The 13,424-nt window shown below is 44.3% G+C and overlaps 1 pseudogene; it reads left to right on the plus strand.

Moving 5' to 3' along the window:
* The first annotated feature begins 5,925 nt into the window (after positions 1-5,925).
* Positions 5,926-9,336, plus strand: LOC138103854 (uncharacterized; annotated as a pseudogene).
* The last annotated feature ends 4,088 nt before the right edge of the window (positions 9,337-13,424 follow it).

The raw sequence follows: 13,424 nt of genomic DNA on the forward strand, positions 1-13,424 counted from the left end.
ACATGCAGTGACAACTAGATGGGACCATTAGCTCCTGGCTTAACTCAGTTTCGGAGCAGAAACTGATTAAGAACAAAACAGTCTAGATGAAGCACTATACTAAAGAGAAAGGTATAAAGTAGGCAGTGTTTGAGGTAAGAAGACTACAATTTTGCCAGCCCCCCAAGCAGAGCTGTTGCCAAGCACTCAAACCTCCCCCTCACCTTACTGTTCTCTTCTTCACAGCCACAAGCCACCCATCTGTATTTGGAGGGCAAGGTGCAGTCATTCACTGTAGCAGTGAAAAGCTGCCTGTGTGTGCAGAGCTATCTGACTGCTGGGCACTGCTGGGGACTGGTGAGCTTGGCTGTTCTTAGCCTGGCCCTGGCAGCCTGACATGCTACATTGCATGCTGAAGGAAATGCAAGCTAATATCCTGAACAGGAGCAAAATGCTGCCTCATCACAGACCTTTGTCCTCGACCTGTATTTTATTCACCTCAAATCTATTTCTGGATTAGATGCGGGCACTGAAGCCTCACTTTTTAAATTAAACATTCTTCTTTCTCCTTTTTTTTTTTTTTTTTTTTTAAGGAGAGAGACATTTAATTTCTTATATTAATTTCTCCAATAAAGCACACAGTACTTGCTGGACGATTAAAGGCTGTACTGCTCTTTGGCAGACAGTACTGTTCTGTAATTCCAACCTATTCACATCCCTCAGCTCTCCTTTGAAAATGCCAAGATTTCCCTTCCTTGCCAAATGTTGAAAGAGATCTGCCAGCTGAGAGGGGCTTTCAAAATAATTGCAAGTAAAAAAATGGCAAGTAGAAAAATACTTGTTGGGCAGAAAAACCACCTGTGACCAGTGCAGCACCATATATACCCCAGAAGAGCCCTTGCTGGTTTTGGGCCTGTTTTGACTGATTGACCTGGTGATTTCTAATGTTCGCCTGCGAAACAATGAAATCACCAGACTGTTTGAGCTCTCAGAGCAGCACAAAACAGAGCTTTTTGCAACAGTATTTGGTTAAGAGAGGGGTGATGGCCTTCTGGATGGTGCATGCTGAATATCCATCCTGTAAGGCTCCACACGAGTGCTGCTCCCCTCAAGGGAGCTAAGAGGTGGCATAGTACAGACAGCAGTCATGTCAAAGTCAAGGAGTGACAGAGGTTTCCTGTGGTACACAAAGGTTTGCAGTCCCTGTCTGAAGGAAGAAAAAGCATGTCATTTGTCTTAACCTTCATGAGCTCTGGATTAACTTTGTCTACATATTATTAAACTTTTTTGCTACTTTGCCTCCAAACCTAGCAAGGTTTTCTGATGACCTTCCTGGCTTCGAGCTTTCCTCCAGAAACACAGAAATACAGCAGGATAGCATCAGAAGCCAGGTATGAAGGGCTGTCTCTTCTACAGACCTCTCTGTGGCATGAATTGAGCACAAAAGGATAGATCTGTTGTAGACCAAATAGAAAGAGTTGCTGGGACATCTCACTCACCCTGACACAGAACACAAGGACTTTCTAATGAAAAGTGAAGGTGAGAGTGGAAGAAGCCCACAGACCACAACTATGTGCCAGTGGAGACTAACTACCTGATCGGCCAGACCCTTCTCCAAGGATCACGCTGTGTGTACCTGAACATCCACACCAGCAACATCCAGCCCAAATCCCTTCTCCTGCTCCAGCTTTCAAAAGGGAGGCAGAAAATCGGGGAATCTCATCAGAGTTCCCTTTTAGTGCAGATGGTGAGGAGATGGACTTCCCCCTCCACTACACCGGTAATTGGGTGCCCAGAGGGGAAAAAAGAAGTCTCCCAAAAAATCTAAAGTAGGGATCACTACGTTGCACATCTCCCTCAGAGACCTGATTGCTTTTGACTCTCATGGCAGGTGGCAGCAGAGACCTGACCTTACCCATGAGTAGAAGCATGATTTATCACTCACAATATCAATCCTATGCTTGGTTTATCAGCATTACAGTGCATCTGGATCATCAACGAGCTGGCTGAGGGCAGCCTAAATAAGGGCATCAACAGGCTCCAAACTGTCTTTTAATTTCAATAATGTAATATCTATTCTGTAATATTATGTTTTATTATAATCTCCCTGGTTTCCCACCCTGTTATTACTCTTGTGTACTTAAATGATATTTAACTTCAAGGACAATCTCAGTCATCTGCTCCAAATTTATTTACATACAAGTAAATATCAAGCAATAATGCCACTGTCAACCAAAATAAAGAATGAGAGAATGAGAGGAATATATTTGCAAACTTGGGATGATAGTCCAGAATGAATGTCAAGAATATACCAGCAGCCATAACAAAAAAGATACCAAGTGGTTTTTTCTTTATTTCCTCCCCCATTCCACCCTCCAAAAGGCTACATTAAAAAAGGCATCTTCTATCAAAGTGTTTGGGTTTTTCCAGCACACTGGGATCAATACTTCCTCTCCAAATACTTGAAAAATGAGTCATTGATCAAATGTCAGCCACAATTTATTCATTGTGCAATGTTCTGATCTCAATGCAAGGCCTGCACTGTGAATATTTCTAGACTTACTAAGAGCCTGTTCTGGTGTTCCTCCCTCTCTAAATTGCTTTTGTTCTTGAATGTCACCAGAGCATCTTAGTGGACACATGCAGTCAAAGCAGTTTTCTTAAGACAGCCAGTTGTTTACTAAATAATTCATCAGCTACACAAAAGCCAAAAAGGGGCAGAAGAGCTCCAGAATGAAACACCACTTTATGCAAATCAATGTTGCTCATATCCTTCAGTTTCTGGAGGCAAGTGGTGCTTTGCGCAGAGCTTGCAGAGCACAGTGGGCTCAGCAGCTTGCTCTGGGCACACAAGGCAGCCTGGAGGGACAGATTGGTGTTTGCAGCCAAGTGAGTGACCTGGCTGGTAGTGGGCGAGCTGCAGACCTCCTTGCCATGGGATATCAGTTGCTAAATGTTGATGTGCTTTCCACATCCCTGGTGGCTCTGCACAGCATCCCTTCCCCTCAACTCACTGCACAGAGCTCTTGCCCCACTGTCCCACCCCAGGCTGTTGCTACCACAGCGCAGTGTTTTGAAGTTCTGAGGGCAAAGAATAATTTTCTCCCCTGGGGATAGAAAAATGCAAATTTTCTGCAGATGACAAAGCCTTGGTTCTTCGCCCTTGGCCAATATCTTTTCTGCCAGGGGGGAAGAAATGGAATGAGCTCTGCCAGGAAAAGAGCTGATGTCCTCCCAGGTGGAGAAGTGGAGACTGAGTGGAAACCCTCATTGGCTGACAATACTTCCACGTTCTCTCACAATCTGGACACATCTGGGAACATCTGGTTGTCTGCTTCTGGAAAACCAAGCCATTCCCTGAGCAACGGAAAGAGCAAAGCACATACTCCAGTTTGTCTCCTGTGTGGGTTCAGTTATGCTTCACATCAGCCCTCTCCTCAGCAGGAGAGTGAGTCAAGACTTCTCCACCTCCCTCCTAGGACTGAGTAATGTCATTATCACTGAGATCTCTCCTCCTCTTCAAATTAGGTTGTAACTGGCCAGCATATTCAAAACGTGTTGGAACTGCTGGGACACACACACTGTTACTGCATAACATTCATTTTCTGAAGAAACTGGCCTGAAAATATCTCTCTGCTCCTAAGCAAGCAGAATGTGCCTGCCTCCCTTTCTTCACCTTCATGGTCATATCTGGCTGTGCAATTTTTCATTTGGTTTGTTTAATTTACTACTCTGGATTTAATTTAAAGAATTAGTATTGCTAAAATTACACACATGGTGGTATTTCAAGCTGTAATTTCATTAAAAGGAATGTGCAATTTTCTGTCACAAGGGATGAGGGTGTGGGAGAGGAGAGAGAGCAAGACCACTCCAAAGATTACCAGTAATAGAAGTAAACCTGGCTTTGATCTAGCCAGCGTCAGCCTGATGTATTTATAGATTTTCAATTACATATATCATAGCCTGCAATACATTCCGAATACTACTTTGGAACTTAAATCACTGCCCTTAGTTTTTTTTTCTTATCTGTTTCAAGTCTGAGCACTTTAAAAAAAAGAAAGAAAAAGAGAGAGAGACTAGGTAATGGTGTGGCCAGAAGAAGGAGATATCAGTTTTCTGTGCAATTGAATTGCAGAGGTAACAAAGGACTGCCATTCAACACATTAAGGAATTAAATTTGGACTGGCAGTTTGGAATGGATTTTTCTGCAGCACTCAGCATTTCCCTATACCAGGATTTCTTCTGGAACAGCTACCCCTGATGGCCCACTCTATGACACTGCTTGCTCCAGAGCAGATTAGATTAAATTAGTATACTTAGGCCAGCACGAGAATGGCTCATGCACAGGGAGTGCATCACAAATCACTCTTTTTCTTTATGTTAATCCCATAACATTAACCAAATTAATGTCCCTTTGCAGACAAACATTTGTTCTTTGTCAGCCAGCACAGGAACATTTGAGGAAATTAATTCAAAATAACTTCGAAAAAGGATTTGTTAAATTCCTCTAAAGCCCTATGACCTCAGTTTACTTTAATTGGGCATTAATTCGTTTAACTCAATTCTTGTCCTAAGTCAATTAAACTCAGTAGAATTGTGACCATTTCAGTTCTAAAGGAGAATGCCCACACTGGGCTCTCAGCAGTCCAATTACTGCAGTGGAAATGTACACCTTTTGTTTAATTTGGATCATTTTTCTTCAGTGTCCTGTGCTGATAGGTCTTCTGTGATGCCCTGACAAGACCAAAGTCCCCTTGACTTGCAAAGGTCAAAAGGATTTGAACTCAGATCTTTGGCTCCTACCCTTGCTACTTGCTATCCACTGCTCCAGCCTTCCTCTCAGTATAGTCCCTAATACCACAGTGCATTTGGAGATGGAGTCAATAGTCCTTTTTATTCGTATAGACATTAAACCACTCCAAGCTTACATAGGACTATACAGAAAAACTCAGTAGGGTTATTTTTGCCCTGGATACATGGTATAGCTTGTGTCATCAGCAGACACTTTTTGCTCAGGCGGCCCTTTTCCACTGTTGAACAGCTAATTGGGTGCTTGGCACAGGAAAGGTTTTGATGGCCTCTTCATGCATCCTTGTTTGCTATAGTGGCCGATTTTGCTAGCAAACCAGTCCTAAGAAACACTGCACTGAAAGCCACAGTGTTTCTGTCATCTGAAAACTGGAGACACTCTCCACATTAGACAGGTCACAGAAGCAGAACCTTGACTTGGGAGCCTCTATGAGATCAGGCCATAACAATACAGTAGATGGGACCCCAAGAGTCAGTAGCAGCTGAAAGAATGAAAAGAATGAAAAATGGGCCATACAGCATCACAAAAGGAAAAGGGAGGTTTTCCTGCCCTTGCTGTGAGATATTATGAGTGTCTGTCTCTTAGGAATGCTCAAGAGAAAATACCTTTTTTGCAAGGTACATTCCAACCCCTCAAAATGCCTAGGAAGCATGGACTCAAGATAGAGAAGTGTTACAGCTGTGTTATATTCTGCCTTTGAGACTTTTTTGGTGTCCATAAATGCACATTCTCACCAGATAAAGCTGTAGCATTGTACTGGTTGTGCATGGCAAGGTTTTGCTAGTGGAGGAGCTACAGAAGTGGCTTCTGTGGGAAGATGCTAAATGCTTCCTCTGTGTTCAACAGAGACAGTGCCAGCTGGCTCCAGGATGGAGCCACAACTGGCCAAGGCTGAGCCCATCAGCAACAGTGGTAGAGCCTATGGGATAATGTATCTAAGGAGGAAGGGAGGTGGGGGACTGAAACAACTGGGCAACAACAATTGCAGATGGAGGGAGGAGTGAGAGTACGTGAGAGAAACAGCCCTGCAGGGCCAGTGGAGAAGGAGGGGCAGAAGATGCTCCAGGCACCAGAGCAGACATTCCTCTGCAGCCCATAGTAAAGACTGTGGTGAGGCAGCTGTGCCTCTGCAACCCATGGGGGTCCACAGTGGAGCAGAGATCCACCTGCAGTCTGTGGAGGACCCCATGTTGGAGCAGATGGAGAAGGAGGCTGTGACCCCCCAGGAAGCCCACACTGGAGCAAGTTTGCTGGCACGATTTGTGACCACATGGGGGACCCATGCTGGAGCAATTAATGAAGAGCTGCAGCCTGAGGGAAGGACCCACATTGGAGAAGTTAATGGAGGACTGTCTCCCATGGGAGAGCCCCCATGCTGGAGCAGGCAAAGAGTGTGAGGAGTTCTTCCCCTGAGGAGGAAGGAGCAGCAGAAACACTGTGTGATGAACTGATCACAGCCACCATTCCCTGTCCCCCTGCACCACTGGGGAGGTGTGGAGGAGGTAGAGAATCTGTGAGTAAAGCTGAGCCTGGGAAAAAGGGAGGGGTGGGGGGAAGAAGTTTTAAAATTTGGTTTTATTTCTCATTATCCTACTCTGATATGATTGGTAATAAATTAACCTAATTTCCCCATGTCTGTTCCGCCCATGACAGTAATTGATGAATGATCTCTCCCTGTCCTTATCTTGACCCTTGAGCTTTTCATTATATTTTCTCTTCTCTATCCAGTTGAGGAGGGGGATAGAGCTTCTGACAGAACAGCTTTGGTGGGTACCTGGCATCCAGCCATGATCAACCCACCACAACCCTGCTGCAAAAAGCAGTTCCACAAACATGGAGACACACAATGCACACAAGCTACACAGAACAGCTGAGCCACACAAGGAGTCAGCAGTTAAAATAACTCCTTTTCTATCTGTTCCCAATACTGTTTTTCCTCCAGCACCTTGTGGAAGTTTGGCAGCTTTGCAGTAGAACTAGGAAAACTAGAAGATAAAAGGCAGCATAGGCATTTTGTTAAGGGCTTCTTATAAAATTCTCATTAATCATCGAGCAATTCTGCATTTAAAAGTCATCCAGCAAAATGTCTGCCCTTTTTTTGTCTCAAGATGAAAGGCAGAGAATAGTAATACTCTTTCTTCTTTCCAGAAAGGAAATGGGAGGAGGGTTGGCATAAATGCGTGCAAGAGAACAGTGGCTGGTGGAATATGTGACAGTGTCCTCCACAGGCATAAAAAAAGGTCATTTTCCTGCTGGGTGTCGTAGAGACTAACCAGGCCAGCAGCTGCATTGGTAAGGTCTAAAGAAGGCAAGGTCTTGCATTAACGGCATCTTCAAGGCTTTCTTAATTAAAGGGAAAAATATTCTAATGAATATACAGCAATTGTATATTCATATACAATATACAATTGTATATTGTACAATGCACTTTCTGCCCAGACAAGACAGAGTTTTGCACAACCAGTTCCCACTTTAGGCTCTCCTGTAGGCATGTCCCTTTCCCTCATTTTTGCAGCTATGCACAATTACCTTACTCCATCAGCTTGGCCTTACATGGCTTTTGAACCTGATCAGCATATACACAGCAACTGTGTCTGGCTTGCAGATTCACTGCAAGGTGGAGGGTGCAACAGAATTGGATCATGGAAATCAATAGAGGATGGCACCAGGAATCTGGGTATGAATCAGCCTGACAGGCATGGATTTTAAGGAGTATAAAGGATTAAAACTGGGGGCTGGTCTTGGGTACTTGAGAAGAGGTAACCTGGATATATACAGACCCTTGAAAGAGGTGAAATATCCTGACTCAGGTTAGCTGTGACCTGCTTAGGTCTTTGGAAAATTTACCTCTGCCTGCATGTGATACTGCATGGTGTGAATTGAGCTGGTAACACCTGAGGCAATCTGGTGGGAGAAGCCAGATATTCATTGTACCATTACCTATCACATGTAGTTGTCCTTCCATGCCAACCTCACCCATGTTTTCAAGACCACTTCTCCACTCCTTCCTTGCCTCTGCTGGTTCTGCAGGATCCTGGCTGTTGTTTACTTTTCTTCTTATAATTTGGTGTTCTCATGCAACGACATATGGTTTTCCTCCTACCATAAAAGACGTTGCCACTTCCAGCACCAAGAATGTCTGAGGAGCAGGAGGCAATAAATAGCAGAGTGCAAAGGTCCCCTTTGCTTGAACTGACAGATCAGAAATTTGAGCTGAAGTGAGTTTCTGCTAGGTTTACAAGCAGGGCAATCAGCCCAAGAACAGTAATTGTTTTAGATGCATATCTCCAAAGAACAACAATCCCAAATAAGGAATTACCCCTCTGATGGAGCATATAAGCACAGTACTCTATACCATCAAGTTCATTGAGATTCAAGTTGCATTAAGCCTAGTTTCCCCAGTTTGACTTTATTCCAATATTTTGCTACTGCAGATAAATTCTTCTTCTTGATCAGTGATGACTTTCCCAAGAGCAGACTTAAGACCTCATAGAAAGCCACAAGCACACTTTGAAAATCTAGCCCTTATGAAGCTTAACCTACCAACATATGCTCCATGCTTACCTTTAGTGAAAAGTCAACCTCATGCTGCTAACTCTGAAGATTTAGGGCGTATTTTCAGCAATACACCTCTATGACTTCTCCAGCTTCTGGCAACAGGTAGTCAAGGCCACAGGACAGTAGCAACTGAAATCCTGAATGTGATTTCTGAGTTTGGTCCTTGCAACATGCGGCCTTGAAAGAGTACACTCACACATGTCTATGTGTCTCAGGGCATATCCAAGGCTGTGTCATCTTGCAGCTGATCTTCTGAGGGCTCTACAGAGGGCCTGGACAGGCTGGATAGATGGGCCGAGTCCAACAATATGAGGTTTAACAAGTCCGGGTGCCGGGTCCTGCACTTTGGCCACAACAACCCTGGGCAGCACTACCGCCTGAAACAAAGTGGCTGGACAGCAGCCAGGCAGAAAGGGACCTGGGGGTACTGGTCGACAGCAGACTGAACATGAGCCAGCAGTGTGCCTAGGTGGCCAAGAAGACCAATGGCATCCTGACCTGTATCAGCAACAGAGTGGCCAACAGGACCAGGGAAGTCACTCTGCCCCTATACTCAGCACTCATGAGGCCTCAGCTTGAGTGCTGTGTCCAGTTCTGGGACCCCCCCAATTTAGGAGGGATGCTGAGATGCTTGAACATGTCTAGAGAAGGGCAACAAGGCTGGTGAAGGGTCTGGAACACAAGCCCTATGAAGAGCAGCTGAGGGATCTGGGGTTGTTTCGCCTGGAGAAAAGGAGGCTCAGCAGCGACCTTATCGCTCTCTACAACTCTGTGAAAGGTGGTTGTAGCCAGGTGGGGGTTGGCCTCTTCTCCCAGGCAACCAGTGACAGAACAAGAGGACACAGTCTTAAGCTGTGCCGGGGAAAGTTTAGGTTAGACATCAGGAAAAAATTCTTCACTGAAGAGTGACTGGGCACTGGAATTGTCTGCCCAGGGAGGGGGTAGAGTCACCATTCTGGGAGGTGTTTAAAAAGACTGGCACGGTTTAGTTGATGAGGTGGTGTTAGGTCATAGGTTGGACTTGATGATCTCAAAGGTCTTTTCCAACCTAGTTCATTCTGTCATTCTGTGGTTCTTGACTCTGGGTGTGTTCAAGCCCATACCAATAAAGGTACTCCTTAGTTAATAGCACATTACACAAGGAGTTGTGTTCAAATCCCCTGTTTGCCTGGAGACACCTGAATGTGCGACCTGTCCTCTCTAAGCAGCATATTTTCCCAACACAGAATCATGAAGGTTGGAAAGGACCTCCATGATCAAGTCCAACCTTTGACTGAACACCAGATGTCAACTAAACCGTAGTACTAAGTGCCACATCCAGTTGTTTCTCAAACACTTCCAGGGATGGTGATTCCTCTGCTTTGCTGGGCAGCACATTCCAATGCTTAACCTCCCTTTCAGTGAAGAAATTCAATGATGGTTATGATGTCCAACTTGAACCTCTCCTGGTGCATCTTGAGGCCATTTCCTCTTGTTCCGCACTGCGAGAAGAGACTGGCCCCTGCCTGGCTACAGTGTCATTTCAGGTAGTTGTAGAGAATCATAATTCTCCCTTTTCTCCAAGCTAAACAACCCCAGCTCCCTCAGCCATTCCTCAAATGACTTACATCATGACTTAGCATGTTTCGGGACCATCTCAAAACCTTACATCTTCTCTCTGCCTACCTTCATGCAGTAGATTTAAACAGTGAGTAATGTAGGAAGACAGTGTTCTAACCCGTGAGAAAGTGAACAGAAAATGGTATACCATGCCTAGTCTCCCTCTTTTTTGCTATGCAATGTCCTCATTTCCCAAATCATCCCTTTCCTTATGAAGGCAAGGGCTCACCTGATTGCAAGGTGAGCAAGAACAACATTCTTGTAAGGGTAGCATAAGAACAACATTTATTACTCCTCAGGAGCACTGCACCTTCCTTGAAGACTTCATGGCATCTCTTACTGATGCCATGCAAACTGATTTCAGCACTCTGTATTCAAGTGTGCTGGATTTTGTGACTAATAATCTTAATTACCTACCTACCTTTATGTGTCAGAAGAAGTTTGACTGTAAGACATCCACATGAGAGACAAGTTCCCCCCATTTTCCTCTCTCTCCTATCACTATGCAGCAGCTACTATAATGGCCATTCTTCTGCTCTGTACAAAAAAGCAAATTTTCAGACTTCTGAAGTTGTCAGCCCACGGAATTCTCCTGGCTTGCAGATTTTCCATTCTCACCACATGTGCTTCAAAAAGAGCTGCCTTGAACTTGTTTTGAACATTCACTCCACTTATTTGCAATGGAAAGATACACTGCAGATATGCATAACATATACATGATAGCTTGTAGATAGATGGATATGTATATAAGCATTATATAGAATTATACAGATAAATACACATTTTTCAGTATCCTCTTGCCCTTGCACTGAAAGCTGATGGTTATTTTCTGGCAAACCTCTGATTATATTTTTCTCATTTAAATTTTGTCTTCCTAGCTGAAATCTGCATCAATCTCTGAAGATTAATAAAACAAAGAGCCACTACTGGAGGCTGCTGGAGGACATTTTTCTTTTAAATTCTGATAAACTTAAGTGCTGGTCATTAATTTTTGTGTCCCAGAGGAGTGCCTGGAGCCTACAGAATAATTTCGTTCCAGCAACTTGCATAAAATTTTGCACTGCACTTTGGATCCAAGCCAGGTTGTCAGGATTGTTATTTATTGCAACTAGTAAAAATGATTCTCAGCTGCTGTAATTTGGAGACATTCGAATGACTTTGGTGGAGCAGTGCTCATTTGGCTTGGCAGCCCAGCAAATACCCTGTAATAAGAACTAACAACACTGACATATCAGCTACCGTCACAGCACTTGCCAGTGGATTTTTAATTACTCAGGGGAGGAAGGGCAAAAAGGAGAAGGCAGCCTTTTTACAAAGACACTGTGAGTTAACTACCTGGCTCAATTCTCCAACGTTGTAAGCCTCCACTTTCAAGCACTTTCATGCTCACACACTCCATTTTTTTTTCAGTTTTTCATATAATCCATTAAGCAACCCATGGCCACCTGATTAAACCCATCTTCTTTGACTATAGGGCGCTAAGGCCCTCCTTGGGTCCTGGCAAACAAGAATTAAAGCCAAGCCAAGAGACAGTTATCAAAGAGAGAAGGTGCAGTCAATGAAGAGGAAAAGGGCATTGCAAGGGGGTGATGCTAACAAGCCCCATCAGCCACCACAAAAATGGTCAGTGGTTTGAAGTTAAGAAGAAACCTGCAGGGGCAGGTTATCATGTCCTGCTGTGCAAATGCTTCAAGACACCTTAGGCTGTCATCTTACATACGAATTCATGAAAATTCAATCTCTTCAAGAAGAAGGTGCCTGCTCTACTATAAAACTGCCAAAGGGAAGCAGAAACCTCTGAAAAATGTTGAAAATGTGTCCAGGTTCTTCCCAAGCCAATTGATTCTTCATCTCAGCCACCGTCTGCTTGTAGAAGCAGAACTTAATATTCACGTTGTGCCAGGAGAAACATGAGCTAAGGGTTGACCTAAGCTATGACCTTTATCTCCATGCTTCATGGAGCATTTGCTTTTAGGATGTCAGCTGGCTTTCAGACCCTGAGCCCTACCAGTCAACCTACACCTGAGCTGCATGAGCATGGGAGATCAAACTTGTCTTCTTCCTGTGTGTGCTTAACTCCCAGTCTAAGTGAAGACAAGCTGACAGCTGTGTCTTTCTAACTGGTATGGACTAGGTGGCTGACTCCATGATTCTTCTGTAATGATCTCTCCTCACATAAAACCTTTCTAGCTGACATAGCTAGACAATGATGTCATTCTTCCCCTCAAATAAACAGAGTTCCAAGCTCTTAAAATCAAAGGCAATCTCTTCTCGTATTCCTCCTGAGCTAGATCCCAATGTCTTTGCAGACTGCACATTTGTGCCCCGTTATTTTTACTTGATTTTTAATATGTTGCATTTAATTTTATTTTTCCCCATTTATCCTGGCCACCTGATCAATGTGTTAAATAATCACGGAAACACAGAATGCTCTGAGTTGGAAGAGACCCACAAGGATCATCGAGTCCAGCTTCTGGCCCTGCACAGCACCATCCCCAAGAATCACACCATGTGCCTGAGAGCACTGTCCAAACACTCCTTGAACTCTGTCAGGCTGGTGCTGGGACCACTTCCCTGGGGAGCCTGTTCCAGTGCCCAACCACCTTCTGGATGAAGAACCATTTTCTAATCTCCAAGCTAAACCTCCCCTGAACAGCTTCAGGCCATCCCCTCAGGTCCTGTCACTGCTCACCACAGAGAAGGGATCAGTGCCTGCCCCTCCTCTTCCCCTCACAAGGAAGTTTTAACTGCAATGAGGTCTCCCCTCAGTCTCCTCTTCTCCAGGCTGAACAGACCAAGTGACTTCAGCTGCTCCTCATACGGCTTCCCCTCAAGGCCCTTCGCTATCTTGGTTGCCCTCCTTTGGACGATCTCTAAGAGCTTTATGTCTTTCTTATATTGAGGAGCCCAAAGCTGAGCACCTCATTCAAGGTGAGGCCACAACAGTGCAGAGCAGTAGAAAACTTCAGGTTAGGATCAAGGAGGATGAGATTTTCAAACCTTCGGGGGCTGATGAGCTCTCACCAACAATAATGGGAGCAAGACAGCAAAATGTCTTATTTTTTTTGCAGATTTAAACTTTAATGTTTAGTAAGTGAAATGGATTTGTTTTCACAGTGCAGTGTTAGGAAGTGATCCAAGACTATGTGAAGTCAAGATAGTTTTGCATTGATCAGGCAAGTTTCATGACTATCATGATGAGCTCATCCCAGCTTAATGACTTCTGCAGGTTTTTATGCAGCACCTACAGAACTGCCTGGCTTCTCACTTACTCCTTCTTTAGTATGAGTCTGACATGCTGGGTGCTATAGAACTGACTCAGCAGCTATCAAGTGTTTTATTCTCTTTCCTTTTTTTTAATGTTAAAAAAAATAAACGATTGTAGCTCATGTTTCCACCTTTTATTTCACTCCTTGAGGTCAATACCACTCTTACTGGAAGAGCACATTGCAGAGCCTGGCTTTTCTCTTCTGGTGTT

The sequence above is a fragment of the Aphelocoma coerulescens genome, assembly GCF_041296385.1.
Source record: "Aphelocoma coerulescens isolate FSJ_1873_10779 chromosome Z unlocalized genomic scaffold, UR_Acoe_1.0 ChrZ, whole genome shotgun sequence".
NCBI lineage: Eukaryota > Metazoa > Chordata > Aves > Passeriformes > Corvidae > Aphelocoma > Aphelocoma coerulescens.